At 39.1% G+C, this 13,615-nt stretch overlaps 1 long non-coding RNA gene across 12 annotated transcripts; it reads right to left on the reverse strand.

Annotated features, from left to right (window-relative positions):
• Positions 1-361: 361 nt before the first annotated feature.
• On the reverse strand, positions 362-10,720 carry LOC111264284 (uncharacterized). Of its 12 annotated transcripts, none has more exons than XR_015312648.1 (4): positions 8,426-8,768; positions 6,135-6,216; positions 1,844-2,004; positions 362-1,515 (listed from the first exon to the last, which is right to left on the reverse strand). It is a non-coding gene; the product is annotated as an uncharacterized LOC111264284 (long non-coding RNA). The 12 variants fall into 12 exon arrangements; XR_015312639.1 differs by having other exon boundaries at positions 5,957-6,216; positions 8,426-8,758; XR_015312640.1 differs by lacking the exon at positions 362-1,515 and adding an exon at positions 1,522-1,619 and having other exon boundaries at positions 5,957-6,216; positions 8,426-8,758.
• Positions 10,721-13,615: the final 2,895 nt, after the last annotated feature.

The raw sequence follows: 13,615 nt of genomic DNA on the forward strand, positions 1-13,615 counted from the left end.
AACCTTCAATAGTGAGCAATGTTTGAATTTTTCTTGAGCTACACTTGCGTATTAAGTCACATTTATTGGTTTTTTTTTTTGACATTCTTTCAATATTTGCCACAACCTTACAACCATAAAAACTAGTGTTTCCTTCAATAATTGTTTTTGTTTTGCTGCTTTAAGTATACTAATTTTATTCCCTTACTATATAACGTTGATTTAATGCTAAGAATTTTATTGCGTGCTATGCTACTAAGCCTCTAGAGATCAGTTCATAGGCTGACCACTGATTTTACTCAAATAGCTTCTATCTGCTAAGGGATGCAATACCATAATTTCCATTTCTCTCTAGAATTCTGATTTCATTTTTTCTCTATAACTGACTGACTTTTAGCATTTAGGTTGTATAGAGCAACTTTAAATATTCTTGATAATGACAAAAGTACCAACAAGCCTCAGACATTCTTTACTTCTATTTTATGTTCTTTTAATTGGTCTTTAAAGGTCTCTATACCGTCTAGATGGAACTGTTTGAAATATTTTGATATGTGCTTTACAGGCATAGAAAGGTTCTCATATTGCGTTTAACATGAGACGAAGACCTTGATTATGGAAACTGCGAACGAGGAAGGCAATAAGCACCCGCTAGTTTTCAAATTTACTTTGAACAATCTCTAGGGCGCCGATCTTAAATTGTCCTTGCAGCCGGATGCAATAAAATACAATTATAGCATATTCAAATATATTTTCAAGTTACTACCGCATTCGTGCACATAATTTTAAGGTAACTTTATTAGTTGGGTATCATCACATCACTTGCCAATATGTTCTGGCTATCAGTCTGTTTGATTATATTTGTATATGCGTTCTATACGACGGCACATATTCTAAGATATGCGATGCCGAGTTTAAAAATCTTGATAACAGCGGTACCATGACAACAGAAGTTGTTGCATCCATGGGTATCTAATGGCTGCTAATGGTCGATATTAATAGATTAGACAGACTTACACGACCTGATCACAGGCAACGCAATCAACAAATATTTGTTTCTAATGCCCCTTAGGGCTATCTGTGATGGATTCATTAGAGAGTATAGTATTATGTATATAAACAATATACCACGGCTCTCTATTTCGACTTACCCTAGGACCCCTATCCTACATAAAATAATAGTTGCTATTTTTAAGTGTTTCCGTCTAAATGGCGTAATCCTAACCCTCAATAAGTTCGGAGTTTCCCTTATTAGTACGTGCTTTCCTCGTGACACCGAAGAAACGTCAATTCCGTTTCGTACCATGAGAATTCAGCGAAGATGACAAACATATGCCAGATGTGGCATAAGTTGACAACACCGGCAGAGGGACACTCGTAAACATGGCGGATGCCAGCCCGGTAAAATGAACACCATGAGAACTTGTCGGAGGAGTCTCACAAAAGTCGAGTGAATACCGTCAGTGTGCCGTCGGTATAAGGGCAAAGACGACGTACAGCGTAATCACGATATTACGCCGCGCCTCGTAGCTGGAAAACCTATAACGGGTGAAAGATCGTTAGGTAGATCGTCGGTACACTGACAGACTCGCAAGTCAGATAGAACTGCTGCCATAATGGGTTCTGGTGAAATGCGTAGGTACCTGCGAAAATCAGGTTGTAGTACGGAAAAAAGGAGGGAAAATATTATGAGCATCCATTGTCATTTGCGGATGGTTTAACTGATTGCCTATCACAGACGACGATCAGCTGAAAATTAGGTAAAAAAAGAATGAATCGAAGCCTGCGTTTCAGTTGGTAACATTCAAAAATATGAGATATGCCATTTTCAAGAGATACTGCTAAGTAATTGAACAGTTAGTTATACCATCTAAAACAGTTGAAAACAGTTATGATCGTGACGCTGAGTAAAAGTTCAAGGCCTTGAGCAGCAAATAATAAGCTTTTTCGTGTATGCACTTAAATGTGTGATACAGAGATGAAAGCAGTAGGGTCATACATCGCCGTTACAAGAACGCAGGTGAGACTCTGAAACACAACGGATAATTAGTAATGATTATAGGGGTTATTTTACGATACCCGGCTCACTCAGAACACCGCTGGAAGTTAGACATAGGAAACTCATAGCTATATTAGGGCATTTCAAGCTCGCGGAGGCATCTAAAAAATGGGTTACCAAATAGATACCTCTTTTCAGACAGCTCTTACATAGTCTGTGGGCTGATTTTGTATTATTTTAAAACTGATGGCTTAAATTGTGTTCTTCGCAATCTCATCTCCTTCGGTAAGTGAGCTGTTTTGGGCATAAACATTTAGTACTTTGTATACCTCTAAGTAAGGGACTTATTGTACTTCCTCAACAATGATACAGTAAAAAAACAGCTGGCTCTTGGCGAAGCGTCAATCAACGACAATTTTGGTATCTATATGCTCATGGTCTCGTTATGCCATTGCAAATATAGCTTGTAATTCATTCTCGTGGGCTACAGTGCACCAGCCAACTGAAATCAAAAAAAAAAAACAATACGAATTTATTTACAAGTAAGTACAGCATAATAGATTTGCTATGTGGTCGGCGCACTGGCCAACTGTTTACTCGCAATCATCATATCCAAAGCCACATTGTGCGAAGATTTTCGGAATCATTGTTCCACTGTCGTGAAAAATCTTCGAATTCGCGAATCTTCGAAAGCAATTTTCGAAGCTTTCGAAACTCTAATCAGTTTATCGTACTATTACATTTGAATGCGTTGAACTATTAGCTTGAAAACAAAGTCGAAGGAGTATTAGAATTCGGAATAATGCTGCGTCAGGCACAAAAGGCGACGTGCACTTACCTGCAACTAGCGGAGTCAGGAAACGCTCGTTAAATGCTTACAATACTATCATAGCAAATACCTATAGGTAAGCGCGTAAACAAACGCCACATGTCAGCCTAAATAAAAAAAGATTTGAAAAATGCTACGGAAATAACCCCGAATATTTGTTCCGTGTGCATTGTTCCTCTGCGATTAACAAAGGCTAGCTCATTTAACAACGTATTTGGCTCAAGGCAATATTTGTCAAATTTGAAAATTCGAAGGCAGCGTATCGCTTATCGGTTGAGGATGCCATGTTTGAATTTGACAAACCAGTTTTGAGCAGTCCTCTCAACTACGGAGTTTTCCTTGCAAATACATCGAATACCCTAAGTTGCTTGGGCAGTTTTTTCACTTTGATGAAAAATGAATATGTTGCAACGCTGTTTTTTTGCCTTGTGAAATACTTATCATTAAAAGCACAGATCCAGGAAAAGATCAGAAGGAAATGCTTACAACAGGCTTGTGATAGCAAAAATATAACAAAAAAACAATTCAAAAGAAAAAGTGTTTCACAGAGTAAAAGGGTTGTAAAGAGCTCTGTTTTTTTTTTTTTTTACTTAAATTGCTTGTACTATTCGTAAAGCTGAAAAAGGTACTGAGAACCCTAACATAAAAATCCTTGAAAGACTTCTAAGGTTCATGGATTAAGCTGACACTGACCTATCTATAATGAAGTGATTGTTTCTCAGCCATTCTGGAGTCCCTTCATAGTCCTTTAATTTAGGTCCATGGTGCATTTTCCTTGTAATTCCAATTTGAATCTCTTCAAATACGAGCTCGGAAAGCGAAACTTGAAAAGAGCATGTTGTCAAATTTCCTTTAACAGATCATGTTGCATATAGGATAGGGGGCCCTATTGGGCCCCATATTGGGTTATTGATAAAATATTGCCCGTTTCAAAGCCAAAACTGAACTAAATATATCTTACATTAATATTACGAAACAAAATATGAGCCATTTAGATCGATAACCTATTGCTGTTTTTGTGGTAACATCACTCTAAAGCTTCCGTGGTTGCTAAAAAAAAATTGTGACAATTGACGTTTCCATTCCTCTATTAAGACTAAATTCACACTATTAACTACATTAATTAATGAAGAAAGTTTTGCAGAGACCGAAGCAGATGACACACTAATTGTGTAAAGTGCGGGCTGAAGTTTTCCATTCAAGTTCTCGTAGGTTAGTGGGTAGCTAAACATCTGTGTGGCCCGGGGTTGTTTTGGTGGAGGACGACGCGTTTTTTGTTTGCTAGTTTGAACTGAATCTTTCATGGCTTGTTGTAGTTTTGTAGTTATCGATAGTAAGGGGTCGAATCAATAGTTCTATCAGACGGCAACAGCTTGTGATGCACAATTTCATTTATATCCCAGCAAACATGTCGGTGCAGACGTTAGTTTGGACCGTGAGGAACATTTTTATTCGCACATTATTGTTCTATGTGATCCATATTATGAAATCGTATATGTGTAACAGCTTTAGAAGTGGCTCGATTTCACTGCGTGTTTGTAGAGTTTCATTGATGAAAACGACTCAGTAAAACCCTTTGGCTTATAGATTCTTTATTTCTTGGCGATATGTACGAAGGTTTGTTGGATGTAACTTTTGCAATAATTTTATCAGCTTTTGCTGTAATTGACCGACTACTACGAAGAACAACTTTCACATCAAAATTTCCAGAACGAAAGCCACAAAACTATTTTTAAGCCGTTTCTTCCTATAACGCATCTCGACCATAAGCAGTATAATATTTTATGGACTTGAGAAGCATGTATGCCTTTATCATGATAAAAATACGAATTTTACTGGGATTTTCACAAAAATGGCTCATCTTCAAAGTGCTCTATTTTAAGTTTGAACTGTGACACGTCTATTACTGCCAAGGCCCAGCTTTCGAATGACACCAAAGTCGGCCTGACGCGGCTCACGTTGCTTGAGGTGTGTGACTTTAAAACCACGGACAATGGTCAGGACTCTTTCGATAGCTAAATATGGCCATAATGTGGGTCACCTGAATCACATTTTTTTAGTAAACTGTTTTTAAAAATTATATTTAAATAAAAGCAGATTTTTTAGTACCACCAATTAGTCATTTTTAAAATACTGCTTTTTTAATCCGCAAATATCTTTTTAATAGTACATGTGCCTAAAGAGACATTGGTAGGCGTAAACTTGTTAAAGTGTCGAACAAATATTCTATACATAAAGGATTCCAGGGGAATTAAATTTTGGGTTTATAATAAGCCGAATGACCCAAAAATATAAAGGTTCAAAACGGTGAAGGAATTAAAAAAATCTTAGAAAATAAATAAAGACGAGTCTAATCTTGGGCTCATTTTAAACATTATAGTATACTGGTCTCTTTCTTGCATTTTATTGTGAATGATATATATATATATATATATAGATCCTACAGAATCGGACCCCACACAATGGGTAGCACTAAATCTGGTTTTATCTTATTCGATGGAAACTGGACACTATCATACACTTACCGTGTTGAAAAATGCGTGGGGAGTCTTGGAAGAACAATGGTTTTACCACTAAGAAGTTAATATCGTCTACTCTGTGGGTTACCCCATATTTCCACTGCTTTGCATTTTATATATATATATATATCTCTTCTAGAGTGTTCTTAAAAATTCGGCGAAACAGTAGGCCAGTGATAGCACCCTCTAGGTATAAGCACGTCCCGTTTTAAGACACCTTTGAGATAATGTAATAATAACTGACGCCTAAATTATGTATCTGAAACTTCCGACGTCTAAATATATATACATTTCTTGCGTCTTACTGCGATTCTAATTCATAAAATTCTTTGAGAACCACAATCATAGCTAAAAAGCACAGTCTCAGTTTTGTGAACCTCTTCCCCTATAATATTCATTAGGCATACAGAAGTCCTAATATACTGAACAAGACTTTATTTTCGGTAATATGAGTCACTAGTAACATCGACTATTGGGACTATTCTAACGGATTCTATTTTATAAATAACACGTTTTTTATAGCTATTGTCTGTCCTACCCGGATATGAAGCTCACTTAACTGAGTCACATTATCATCTGCTGTATAATAATCAAATAGCTTTTTGTAATTTTTAACGAGGGTAGCTTACTTACAGGGAAATATCTAGCGAACATCTATGTTTGCTTCATGGCTTCATGGCATAGGACTTCATGGCTTAATTTCTATTGCTGCTGTTGATTGATTATAGGAGGATTTTAGAACTGTCGTTGTCCGAGGCGGATTCGCTTCGTCCCATATGAATACTATTGAGGGTTCCGAAAAGCGCCTCACCCTTTGGAGGAGTGCCCGAGTCGAGGATCTCCTCCGGTCACCAACCCATCAGTGACACAACATCCATATTCTACGAAAAAAACTTCACACAAATAGAACATACAGAAATTGTTAATCAATTTTCGCTGACTTTTACTGGTAAGAAAAAACATTTTCATAAGAACAATCAATTCAATTTCATCAGGCTCTTAGTTTGGATTATTGACTTCATCGGGTGAAATTAACCGAGTGGTGTCAAAGGACGGAATAGCCATACTGTTTTTGCTTTTCATTAACACCCCCGTAGAGCGTAGTTTTGCACCTTCATACAGGTAGGACCGAACCTCAATGCCACCTGAATGTTCACTCATTTTATGATCTTGATATGGAATTAAGTTAGCTCCGAAATGCAGTAGAGTGGATCTGCATCTCCATTTAGCGCTGTTCGACATTATCGTATTAAATTTATCGATTTATAAATATCGATAAATAAATCGATCTAAAAACCAACGAGAAAAGAAACCAATTATCCGCTGGTCGATCTCAGTTTTGAGAATGAAAGGAGTAGCACACAACACTAGCATATTCAGCAGAGACTTCCGGCGACATAAAAAAATAAAAGTCACTTTTTATGGACTATCCCTATCGTAAAATGAAGCCTTTTGTTAGTATCAGAGTTAAACAGCATTATCAAGTAAAAGGCACGGTCTGCTACCATCTGCAATGAAGTCGGTTTTTTATTCTACTGGTTCCGTGAGCTATAGACACCCACTAAATTAATATACAGTTTAGTGCTTTCATTCAGTCTATAACAGACTCGATAAGGTATCCGATGCTGTAACAGCAAATGACCTACTAATGAATGCAAGCCATAGTCCACAAGCAGGAAAAATTCACAAAGCGCATCACGTAAATTACGATTTGTCGTACCTTTACCTAATGAAATGCTATTGCAATCCTTTCAATATATGCAATTAAGTTTCACTAAATTGTGCTAATCAAGCATCTTTATTTAAAATTAGAAAAATTAACTGGAAAACAAAATTAAATGCCCATTCAAGTCTCGCATATTCACTGTCTATCGAAAAGCTGCTGCACAGTAACTCTCAAATAGGTTACTGCAGTTTGGACAAACCCGTAGTTTAAAGAGAGAATAAATAAGCCCAATATAGACCAATTTGATTGAATTAAGTAAGTATGCTTTGAAAAGTGGTAATATTAGTAGAGGCAGGCGTCAAGGTAACCAACGGTAGGTATTAACAGCACTTTTATTTTGAACATGATAAGGAGGTAAATATTAAATAAACGAATGACAAGAAAAACATATTCATACTGACAGAGAAGGTATAATGAAGCAGAAAAAAATAATCGACTTAAATACATTATCAACCTGTTAGGATCCTCAGTATCTCACAGATACACTGATATATATAGAACATGCGATTGTGTTAGGAAGTGTTATGCTCTCAATAAAACGTTTTGCCTATATATTATTTGCCTAGCAAGACGGCGTTGGCCGAGGCGCCCGGCATGTAGACTGTATTGTATAAAATCACTGATTTTAATTCGCCAGCGGACACAAAAATAAATGTTGTCAAAGATAAAAAATGTCGAAAATGATATTTGTTATTTCCCGGACCGTTCAGATCTGGTAACGCTTGAGCATCCGCAAACAAAAATAAAGAAAAAAGCGATGAAGAAAAGCGGCGATTACTTATGCACTGAACTACTTGCAAATTTGTCAACTAGGTATATTGCTAACGTTGTGTGGAATACCTATTTTGAGCAAGTTTTAAAAAGAAAAGTATATTTAAGCCGCAAAAAACGTGTTGTTGGTGTACTGTGTGTCCGAAATAGCACAAGAAAAGTCTGCACATTTCTTGCAGTAGCTGACAAAAATTATTCGGTTGAGTACCCCGACAAGTTCCTATTAAATATACAAAACAAATGAGAAAATCCCTTACATCTTACATTAGTTTCTTTTATGGATCATCACAAGAATATTTATACTTGTTTATATTATTTCTCTAGAAAATACTATCATAAAGCAAACTCCTTTAATATACGTCAGGCATCAATTCAAATTCTGTGATATTCTGTCACAATGGATTCTATGATAGAATCGTCGATGCTAAAACTCTTGCTGAAATACTTGAGAGGTTGGTCCAGTGGCACCTTTTATACGGTACATATATTATATACATATATTATATATATAATAATGATCATTATGAATGTTTATTCGACTTCTTGTTCTATTCTATTCATGCATATATAATTCGCTGACTAAATCAACTTATCTCGATGATTACCTCTGTGTACCTTTCCGCAATGTGTAAGATAGGTGACTATTGGTCCGTTTGCTAAGATTAATCCTTTCTGCGATACCTATAATTGACAACGAAATCTTCGGTCCTTTGGCCCTTTCTTTCAGGTATGCTACAATTGCTGCCATTGTACAAGTTGAGTGCAAGGAACATTCCTTCCTTTTCGGTAAAAACTACTGGAAATTATTCTTTCGTATCAAGGTCGGATTTTTTCTCTAGTTTTATTTAACAGCAAGTGAGCAGAGGTTCATGAGTGGCAGGTATCGATGGCCCCTCGCTGAATCGCGCCCTACATCTCTTGGCGCGACTCGCAGGTGAGCAGTACCTACGTGTTAGAGAGCTCGAAAGTGGCTCTTACCATGTGTCAAGCGGATGGTGTAAAATTATTAGGCTAGTTAATCTTGTAGGTTCCCTCTTCCAGTACATTTACCTATATTCGAGTAGTATGTCCACAATTTCGCGCCAACATAATAAGTTATGAAAAATGAACTAGTTCCCTAGATTGCATTTCGAGATTATTCCTTCTTCAATTGTTTGTAAATACTCATTTGAGGGTGAAGACGACACCAAAATAGTGCACCGGAATATTGCCTTACAACGCAGCACAACTAAATTTGCCGTATTTTTGTTTTCATAAATGCAAAGAGACACGTTTCATCTTCTTAAATCGTACTGGCTAATGTCCGAAATTTCAATTTAGCCTTATATCACATTATACCACCTAAGATATCCCTTTCTGCACGCTGTCCTCTCCATAGCGGACTACGTGCCCCCTTCCTGTGTCGTCAACATACGAAATCAGCTTCTAATTTCGTCTGCTATACGTTCCCATCTTACCTTATACCCCTGCTCCTTTCTCTTTGAGATTCAAACGTTGCTTATCTTTTCTCTATATTTCTATATATATTTTTTCTATATATATACTTTTTCATATAATGAGTGCTCTTATACAATGTTAGAGTCGAGGGCGTTTACCATCTGTTGGTTGGTCTTTTCCCCAGCTTTACCTTCTAAAGGCAGAACAGAATGCAGCCATTTTCCCTTGCTGCCTTCTGCTAATCTCCTTCTTCTTTTGCTTTTTATCGCCTGCTGCGATTTAGAACGCGACCCTTTCCACGTCGGCCGTAGCACAGGTATCGGCCGACCGAGAAAATCACAGTGGCGCAGGCTAGATGTAAAGTGGAATATTTCCTATGCAAGCGTGATATATATATATATATATATATATATATATATATATATATAAAGGAGGGAGGGAGAGGGGGGGGTAAAACCAGCTTCCGAATCAGCCCGTGTGTTCGTCGTACAGTCAGTCGTATTTTCGTGTACGTGTGTTCTGCCTAGCTACGAATACGTACTTGGCTGCGTATTTCTCGATGCCGTGTTTTGTATTGACTTATCTGACCATTTTTGCCAACAAACGGGTCAGTCATATGTTGATTAACGTGTTGCCTGCCCTAACCTGTGCGTGCGCCTGTGTTCCGAACGCTCTCGCTGTATCTAAATCTGACTTTGAGTGCCCTATGCTACGGAACAAAATTTAAACCTATAGCAGGAACAGCTGCAGAACAAGTAGCCACAGAGGCGGCTAATGCATCTTACTTTGTCGGAGGTTCCGTGAAGTTAATAGCGTTCTTTTTGCTGGGGCCAGAGTACTAAGGCAACGACGGCCGTAAGGTCCTAACATAGACCGTCTATTTGACTCTGCATTATACTTTGTTCGGATTGGATCGTTCGCTTTCCGGCCATTCGTCGTGCCGTTCGTGCGTTGTGGAAAGAGGGAACAGCCCGGGTAGAGACGAACGCCAACGGGCCATTGCTTAGTGCAGAGAATCGCCAACAGCAGTAACAATAGTACAGTAATAATCACAGTAGATAAAAAGCGCAGCTGAAACACATGGCAAAGAACGTAACGGATGCATACAAGAAAGAAAATATAGGAAGGGAAGCGGCAGCTGGACGATACAAGACACGAGTGGCGGGCAGACCAACGAGCAGGCGTCTGCGGTCGTGAACAGAATGGCACGACAATAACACAGCAGGCCAGTGCCGTCGCTGCAGTTATATGTATCGAAGTGTGTACGTGTGTGTTCATGCTGGTGTTCGAACAACAACTACGTTAATACAAGTAACATTGGATAGGGTGCTATGGTGCGAGCACGCAGGTCCTGTACAGTTTTGTTGCGCTATGATGTTCTGTGCCGTAGTTTTCCGTGCTGTTCGATACGAAGAGTGTAATACTTTGTGCATCATTTGCTAGGATTACTACAGCTGTAGCAGAAAGTGTGAAAGAAGGGAACGAGCCACTGACTGAGATGCGAAGGCGTTGTGCACATTTTCTGGCTAGCGACAACAGCGACGCGACGAAGACAACGGCAAGAAGGACTACGACGAAAACAACAGCGACGCCGAAAAAGCCGCTGGCTACGAAATTCCTTCCGGTATTTGCACCGACCGCTGCCTGAATATTTACCACGAGCTTCTGTAATTCATTAGCGACGAGACGTGGAAAACTCGGTGCAAGCGTTTCTATACGAGCCATCGTTTCCATTCAGTCGTCGTTGTTCGAATGTTAATAGCACCGGCTGATTCGAAAGTGGCAACAGCACGTCATACATGGTAAGTGAATGGATTAAGGGCTTCTTAATAATAAGACCTTTTGAACATGTAAATGGACTGATTACACCGCGATAACGCAGCGGAAATAAGCGGATCCACGACAGTATTGATTGATGTAGATATCGATGGAGATTGTTGAATTGCATGTGGTACCACTTCGGCTTGGTGGTGGGAAGAAAATATCGTAAAATGAAAACTGGGCCCATGCGTGTATCTGTAAACGGATGTGGCACGCCGCTTGTGGTCCATTTTGCCTGTGTTCTTGAATGTCTCGTGAAAACGCTTGAGGAGAGGACCTCGTTGGGTGAGAAGGTAACCACAGTGTAAGGCTAACGATAAATTGCATGGACAGCTTCTCTTAGTAACGGTGTTGGGTGCGTGAATTAGTTCGCCACGTTATTCTTGCTTAGCAGGCTAATTGCGCTTCATTACGAGCCCCAGTTTCTTGAAACAAGAACAGGCCTAACGAATCGCTGAGAGGTTACGTACTCTGTTGAGCAGTAAACTTGAGATTAGGGAAGCTGAGGGCTTCGAGGAAACCAAATGAATTGAAATGAACAGGTCTGCGTCCTCGCTCCACCTACTCCACTGTGCTGATTATTAACAATATCTGTGTGCTTGCACATATGAGCAATAAATGATGAGGGTTCGTAAGTACCTTAAACGCAACTTTGCATTGTGTATTCGGTATACATAGGATCATTACAGTGGGCGTTTGTACAATTCTGGGGCATACCTAGCTGACTTGCAAACTGGCAAGCAATAAACTTTTCATGAGAAGTATTCGTGTGGCTGCCCAATATCCTGTACAAAATGTACCTGTACAGGTATACATTTTTACTGTATTGCGTGTAAAAACATGCGTGCGATTTCAGTTGCTGATTTGGTTTTTTAAATACGTTTTAAAGCTGTTCTAGGAGTATCCTTGACCAACATGCTTGTTCACTGTAACTGTTGTTTAGTCCACGCTTTTACTTAGAAGCTAAGTCGGCTACAATCTGGGTTTATCAAAAATAGCTCTTTTTGCGCCTTGCTGATCAATTTTCGAATCCTCTCACTATAATACCTAATGTGAAGCTTTCGTTTTACATCACTGGGATTTTGGTCGTATTTTAAATATCTACATGGAGGCTAACGACAACGTCAACAGTTACTTTCAAGCCATAGAGCCTATAATCCCGATCGGGATTTGTCCGGCTTAGAGACGTTTAACAATCGGCATCAGTGTTCATTCAAATGCCAAAGGTGAATCTTTTGCCATGTAGAGAAGCTTGTGATATTGTTTTAAAAAAAATTTGATTTTTTCTGGTATCGCTAATAGCGGATTAAACACAGGTCCGTCGTGAAGTGTCCATTAATATGTGTTCAGTATACGCAAGAATGGTGATACATTGACGTGAAAGAGGCTATTATTATACGTCTACGTGTTCATAAATGGCAGCGCACCTCTTGTTACGACTCTGTCTAAATATTTATTAACATACCGGCATTCGATATTGGCAACAAATATGAACGACGAATCATCCTCGAAATCAGGCGCATTACGAAGCTCACGTGTAAAAAATAAACATGACTCTATAGTGATAGACCAGTCACTGAGGCTGTCAACGAAAGAGGTTTGTTAGGTTGGCTAAAATGGCTGTTTCTATTCTTTATTTCGTCCTTTCAGTGTATAACTTAAATGGTTTATTCTATAGCGGTGGCTTTGATATCGTTCTAACATGCGCACTAAATACAGATCGCGTCCATTGCAAAAATCAGTTTCGAGCAGACTCGAAAGCTTTCCACCAAATATCAAATCTATGTTTTCCACATCCTGTGAAATTTGTCACATTTTATCCTCATCGTTCAAGACAATCTACGCTCGTGGACAGGGCTGAAAATGGAAACGGCCATAGCCTGGAACAAATCTTATTCCTGATTGACGTCCGTCTCTGTTCGACGCCGGAAACTCTGTTTACATCTAGAAATGAACTACGTTTCAACGTCTTTTTTCACTGTGTGCTGAGCTGTGGCATGTACCGCGCGTATTATAACAATATTGGTTACTATGTGATCTTTATGCGAGCGGTCATCCTTTGTCGCCACGCCGTCAGTATCAGTAACGACAGAAGCTGGCAGAGAGGCCTTTGTTTTTTGTCTCAAAAAAGTAGTGGCAAACAGAGTTAGTATACGTGCGCAACCCGTTCCTCGTAGCCGTAGTCGTAGAGCTATAATTGTAGCTTCTCAATGTGCTCTGCGTATTGTAAAAAAGAGAACTCGTACGCCATCGAACTGCTGCGTGAGTCGTGCGTCGCCTTCTTGCGCCAAGCGCCGAAGTCGCCGCTCTGAGTTCGATAATCAGTTTCACTCCCTGCAAACAACCGCTGGCAACGGCGGCGAAACAACGGCTATCCCAGACAGGAACAGTCATCGCGAAATGGACAGTAAAGAGATGACGGCAGGGTTATGAACGAATGCTTGTCTGTTTGCCTTTTTGCGTCTGTGTGTGCATGTGTGAAAAGTGATATTGAGGGAAAGACCAGACATATTGTGATGTAGACATGCATGTTGCAG

This window comes from Varroa jacobsoni, unplaced genomic scaffold (assembly GCF_002532875.2).
Source record: "Varroa jacobsoni isolate VJ856 unplaced genomic scaffold, vjacob_1.0 scaffold_843, whole genome shotgun sequence".
NCBI lineage: Eukaryota > Metazoa > Arthropoda > Arachnida > Mesostigmata > Varroidae > Varroa > Varroa jacobsoni.